Source organism: Nelumbo nucifera, chromosome 3 (genome assembly GCF_055504915.1).
Source record: "Nelumbo nucifera cultivar China Antique chromosome 3, China Antique-T2T, whole genome shotgun sequence".
NCBI lineage: Eukaryota > Viridiplantae > Streptophyta > Magnoliopsida > Proteales > Nelumbonaceae > Nelumbo > Nelumbo nucifera.
The window spans coordinates 58,956,869-58,963,783 of NC_142651.1; the positions used below are offsets into that span (position 1 = coordinate 58,956,869).

Below are 6,915 nucleotides of genomic sequence, written 5' to 3' on the forward strand. Positions count from 1 at the left end.
AAACTTTATTTTATTTTTACTTTTTTTTTTCACATTTTGTTTTTTTGGGAAGCTTTTAGCATGCTTTTTATTATTAAAAAAATTGGGGGTCTGAACTGTATCTTTTTCAAAAAATACGATACGACATGCCTCGTATCGATACTTTGAACCAAGTTAGCAATAGTCATTACCTTACAGTTGTAAATAGTTGTTGTCAAAAGTAACTTTTTAACAACAATTGATTAACACTGTTGCTAAACCAATATATTGGCAACAAGTATTATCTAACTGTGTCACAATTAATTGTTGCTAATTGTATTGACTTTAGCAACAACTATAGAAAAATTGTAGTTAAAGAGATATAGAATTTACATCACAAAAATACAATTTAATGGATGGTATTAACTCAATTATTTGACCGCCACAAAAAAAAAAGATGCCTCTAGACTTGTTTTATACTTTTTATTGGATTGGCTTAAATTAGGAGTAAGGATATTATTATCAAGTTTGGTACAAATTTGGCTTAACTCAAACCTAATTCAATATGAAGTGTTATGTCAAATTTGACTTGATTAGTTCCATATAGAGCAATGTTCAAAAAAGTTACTTGGAAATGGAACCATGGCCTTTCAGTCACAAGCTAGTAGTTGAACCACGTTGATGAAATTAGGAAAATTTAAAAATAGGAAGAAAACTATGTAAAAACTACTAAATATTTAAATTGAATGGTAGTGATTTAAAAAAAATATATAGAAAAATGCAAAAAAAGAAGAAACCCCAATGTTTTCAAGGTTTTAGTTTTACCATTTATGACAAATATAATTTCTATTTTTAGAGCTCGACTATAATACCAAAGAAACTTCTAACCAAATAATTGGTTATGTATCAAATATTCATAGAAGGTTTTGATTGGTCAAATCCCTTTCAGTTTCATGCCTTTCTAAAAGCATTGTTTTCCCTATTTTTATTATTTTTTAATACATTAAGTTAAGTTATGTTTTATATTAGTCAGCATGTGAACCTCTATTTGGGTTGAACATTTCAATGGTTTGAATAGTTGGGTCAATGGTTTATTGACCATTTCATTTTTTTTTCCTAATAACATTATGCTTGTAGTATAAATGGAACAAGAATTGTGATTAGTTCTGGGGTTGGATGGTTAAACCATCTAAGGTCAACAATGGTTTAAAATATTGATACAATATATACACCTTTATTTAATCCTAAATATATAGATATTTCAATGCTGAAATACCAATGGAAGTGTTTAAAGAACCAGAACCAACTAGTTGGTTGGACTTGAAAATTCATGAATTGGTCCAACAACCAATTCAGCTTGGCTCTAAAAAATGGGTTTTAGAAAAATTACCATAATTGGGTAACCGATGAACTACTATCAGTTTCATAAAATTGGCCAGTTTTTATCATTTTTTTAAACTTCTAGTAACTTTGTGCGATATGGTTTGATTGGGATGATCTTTTCTTTTAGTTTTTTTATATGTTGAGTAACGTTTTGCTACCTATGCTTCACTAAAGTTGTCTTTCCTCGCTGTTTTTTTTTTTTTTTTTTCAAAAATGCATTTTTGGCCCAAAATATTAATTTTTAATATAAAAATTAAAAAGAAAATAAAAAATATAATAGGATAGGATGATAACCTATCAAACTGGTTCAACCTAGTCGTTTGAACCGATGGCCCATGACCCAAGCAGAATGGATATCCATTCACAATTTTAGGCAAGAAGTGTAAAATAAATGTTGCTAATTAAATGTACTAGTCATTTTCCCTACAAGAAAAATAACATATAATAATGGACACCTTCACTTATGCAAAGGGTTTGTACTAAAACCCATTCAATTTGATTAAAATCCGAATCTGATTATATTATAGTATTTGTTATTTTTTATATATAAAATTTATGTGATTATATTTGAAATTGTCAAAAATATGATTTTTGAATATGAGATCTTCAATCTAATTGGATTTGAATGTTATTGTTGAATAATCGGATCAGTTTTGCTAAATCCGATCCGTTTACAACACTAGCATTGGTGAAGCTCCCTTATTATCTTATACTGATGGATTTACACAGATAAAATAAAAAATCGAAAAATAAAATATTGTGAGCGGGCAACTTGCACGGTTTCTAAATTCCCTTCCCTCTTTTTTTGAAGCCCCCTAATTCCTATCGCTCAAACTCACCATCTCCCTCTCTCTTCTCGTTTTAGGCTTTTAGCCTTTTCAAGCTTTCTATAACTCTCTAAGACTATCACTCTCCCTCTCTTCCTCCCCCATTCTTTTGAGCCTCCCAAGCTCTCTCTCTCTCTCTCTCCTCTCTTTCCTTCGTTTGAGCCTAGTTCATTCCTATCCCTTGCTTCTATAACGTGCTCAATCTGCCACCATTGCAACCCAATCTGGAAGAGAAGAGATGCCAAATACACGAAAGGACTATTTAGACTACCTAGAGGCGTAAGTTCCTCTCTCTCTCTCTCTCTCTCTCTCTAAGTTCCTAACGGTAAATTTTGAGTTTCAATTTTTGTTTGAGATTTGGTTTCATTTTTTTGACCAAGACCACTAAGAGTCTTAGATGGACAATGGAACACCACTACCGGATAGCTAAAGCAAGTAAGTTACGTTTACTTTATCATCTATACCTTCCTGATTTTTTTTTTTTTTTTTAGTTTTGTAAAGTGGCTTTTGCTTAACTTCAATGTTTTCTTTGTTGATACTTCTCCCCAGTTACAAGTCAACTTGCAACAACATTTGTTCTGATTTTGGGTTTCTATAATGTTTATGCATCTCATTCCTGGCATTCTATATTAAAGATAGAGCAACTTGAAACACATTCATCAATTCCTTTTATTTTATTTTTTTTGCATTTTTGGATAATTTCATAGGTCACTATCCTACTACTGTTTGACAATTTCTCCCAATGATTATTGTAAATCCTTTCTGGATTTAACCCCACTTGCAAGCTTAACCATATGGCTCGGGCAATATCTTGCTTGTGCATTCTTCCGACCCTTTGCCTTTGAGGTAATCTCACCTAATTGAGAACTTGTACTAAGGGTTTTGGGGTTATAAATTTCTAAGTGATGATCTATTTGAGTTAATGGTTCTTAGGTTCACAAGCTCCTACAACGCCCATTATGGACTACCATTAAATTTGTTTGTGCCCGCACCATGCCCGAGCCACAATTACCAAGTAATTTCACAAGCACTTCTAAAGTTTTTGCTCGGATGAAGGGGGATCTTTTTGGTATTGGTCCTGTTAAGAGAGTGAAGAAACGAAAAAAAAAAAAAAAAGACTAATTACAAATGGTAAGAGCTTCTCCTTCAAAGGCCTGATACAAAATGTGTCACGGTTCTTTCTATAGCTTCAGTTGAGTGTCAATCAAAGTAGGTTCTGTCCAATTATAAAAAAGGAAAAAACAAACAAAGTAGGTTCAGGGTTTGGAGATATTGGGTTTTGTTTCTGAGACATAACTTGTTATTTTGATGGGAAGGCTTGGTTTTAAGGAGGGTGAGAGGGTAATTATATTGTAAGAGTTTTGGTGTTTTGTTTCTTTTTGTGTATCCAAGGATTTTATTTGGGAGGGGTGTAACTTTGGGGCTGTTTTATATTTTTGTTGGTGGGTGATTTGCTTATCACTTTATTTGTGTCTCTTTTCCTAGTGGACCAAATAACAACATGCAAAACTATAATTTCATGGTCACTTAAAGGATCACATATTGCTCGCCAAAACAGATTTTAATACAACACCTTTTAAGATTTATTTCTATTACACATAACTTAGGATAGTTATCATTGCTTGGTGCAATATGTCCAATCTTAACAACAAGCTTAGGTTTCCACCAAGATTTTCACCAACATAAGATGGCCCAACCAGAAACTTCTATTAATATAACTAAAGTAAGATGTTAACTCCTCCTTGGTTGGATTCTTCTATCATTTTTACTCTCATCAGCCTATGGAGTATTAGCATCTCATTGAATTATTGTTCCCTTCCCAAGTTCTTGTCCATATGGGCCAATCATAGATCTCCATAATATATTTCTAATTAGCATGAGCATATAGTTTTCCCTTCCAAAGGCAAAGCATTTTTTTTTTTTTAAAAGTTGTCCCTCTAATGTAAATTGTTTGTATGGTCAACAACTTTAGAGAGAGTATGTATTTTGTACTTGGGAGGTATAATCTACTAATCATCTGCTCTTGCACTCTCCCTTAACATCAATGATTTGGAGTGTAGTTCTTGCACTATCCCATTATAAACCAATGCCAACAAGTACTTCCCCTGTTTTTGCTGATAGCATGGCTACATCATTCAACAACAACCAAGTTGCATTGAGCTGCATCAAGCCCCATATTGAAACTTTATCATGAAATGTCTTGACTGCATCATTTTTTGACTTAAAACCACCATTAACACATTAGAATATAGTGAAATTAGTCTTAAAGAAGAGGAATAGCTTCCTCAAAGGTTACTTTTGTTTATGTCCTCTCTTTCAAGCAAACTCAATAGTCTCTTAATTTTTTGAATATATGCTAATAAATATACCTTCATTAATTGTTCCGTGCTTAGCCTTGGCAGTCCATTAACATAACCTTCTTCACTTTTCCCTCTCTCTCCTTTCTTTTTGTTTTTTGGATTTACTTCTTCAATTCTTAGAATAATCATTTGTTCCTTTTTTTATTAGTGAGTATATTAGTTTAAGAGTACTGCCATACATTATAATGTATCTATCATAACTAAGATAACCATAAAACCACTCAGAGAGAAAACTAAGAGAGGTACCATAAATAGTGCAACTTTATTTTTTTCTTTCCAAAAAGACCATTTTTTTTCACAGTTTGTGTTGTCAACAACCACTAAAAATGGTTAGAAATGAACAAGCAGTGTCAGTATTTGGTCAATATTTGGTCTTTTTTTGGAAGTGTAGAGAAATATATATCCCTTGGTAAAAGGCAGGCCATATCCCTTTAATCTATGCCATGTCTAGTTTAAACTTTCAAGTTGGTTAGCTTATGATTCAAATTAAACACAACTCAACAAAACTCTCTCATTTCCTTTCTCCTCTTTAATTTATTTCTTTCTTTTGCTTTTGCAGTACTCAATTTCATGGTAAACTAATAAATAGTTAAGCAGTTAAGGGAGTGTGAAGGAGTTCATCTAAACTAGATTGTGACATATCAGGCCCATGGATAGTGGTCCAAGTCCAATGTTTTGGACATGATCAATAACCAGGTCAGGTGGATTCGACACTATGAATTTGAACCTGTTGTTAGAAGACAAAGATCAGTTCTAATCCCAAGTCTCATGTACCACAATAGAGGCTTTACCAGCCTGCTCAAACAGGTGGTTTCAATAATTTGCTTTTGTTTCTTTTCTAACTTTACCAACTAGTATTATCTAGTACTCAAATGGTTCCATTTGAAACCAATTTCTTGATATATGCCTTCAATAAGCTCTAGCTTTGGCTATACATACATGAGAGTTTGCATGTGCTTAGTGGTCAAGCCAAGAGAAATGAATAATTTCAGAGTTTTATCTTCTTATGGCAGCTTAGGCATTGGTCAATATCTCCATGTGTTCTCTATTAATGGAGTAGGGTTTGCTCTAGTTGCAGCCCCTTCACGGGGCAAACCAAAGCCATATGTACTTTTTGGAATTTTTTGGACTTTCAAAACTTTAATGTGTAATGCCTATTTTGTATGTGTTATTTGCCTTATAACTCAACGATTCACGAGCATTGTTCTATATGAGTGTTACTTGTCTCCAATAACTTGGTGAAATAGTATGCCCTCAAGTCCAACAATTCCCAATTTAAAAGCTTAGTGGGATGTTTAATTTTTTGTAAATATTACATTGATATCTTTTCTTTTCTAGACATGTAAAATGGAGTCTTTGAGAAATATAAGACTATATAAGATGATAAATATAGCCTTATATGGTAGGAACTAAAATTTTTGTACTTGCTTATGTCTTATTTGAGTTCAAATTTCTTAGGAAAATGGGCAGGTCTTTCCCTATAATTTTTTCCTTGGGGTCTTCAACATCTGAACTTTTAAAATCTGAAGAAAGTTTGGAAAGATTGTGTTTTACGTGGATCAATTTCAGTCTGAGGTAATTTTTTCATTAATAGATTTATTTAAAGTTTACATTAGTTAGATTTTTTGAGGTCATGTTTAATAAAATTATCTACAATTTGTTTTTTGCAGGAGAATAATAACGATGGTGCCAAGGCGTCTCATAATCAAACACTCAGAGAATAGATTTCATTAGAAGAAATTTTAATATTTTTAAATACTTTAGCATTTCGTTATTTAAGTGCTGTTTCTTTTACTTGAACTTCTTATATGACAAATTTAGTGTTATGAACTTATTATCATTTAGAAACCAACAAATATATATTTATGTGATGGATGACTATGATTTTGATTTGCTGAGTGAATGAATGAATTATCACTTATATGTAAAATATGCTATTTGGATGGAATATAGGTCAATTCAGTTGTTATCAACAATTAGATTTGAATTGATTACATTTGAGTAAACATTTACAACAATCAAGCAAGCTAGTAAAAATTGTTCAATATTTAACTACAATTATATATAATTTATTGGCAAAAATCAAGTTACTTTTAAATACAATCAAATTATCAATTAACAACTTGTATATTATTTGCAACAATTAAAGATATTAATAACAACCAAACGGGTGTTGACAATCGTTTATAATTGTAGTTAAACAATAATGAGGTACAATTGTTGGCAATTGGTAATAGTTATTTGCATGTTGCTAATTCAAAAATGGTTTGTAATGGTTATTGCTAATTCAATAATTTCAACAATTGATTGATTGTTGCCTATATTTTAGCAACACTTAGTGTGATTGTTTTCTATGCCATCTATAAGAAATAAGTAGCAAATTGTAG

General features: G+C 31.7%; 1 long non-coding RNA gene across 3 annotated transcripts; it reads left to right on the plus strand.

Annotated features, from left to right (window-relative positions):
* The first annotated feature begins 2,139 nt into the window (after positions 1-2,139).
* Positions 2,140-6,427, plus strand: LOC104602157 (uncharacterized). Of its 3 annotated transcripts, none has more exons than XR_016084363.1 (4): positions 2,140-2,603; positions 5,088-5,335; positions 5,987-6,103; positions 6,199-6,427. It is a non-coding gene; the product is annotated as an uncharacterized LOC104602157 (long non-coding RNA). The 3 variants fall into 3 exon arrangements; XR_736037.3 differs by lacking the exon at positions 5,088-5,335 and having other exon boundaries at positions 2,142-2,447; positions 2,549-2,603; XR_016084362.1 differs by lacking the exon at positions 5,088-5,335 and having other exon boundaries at positions 2,141-2,603.
* Positions 6,428-6,915: the final 488 nt, after the last annotated feature.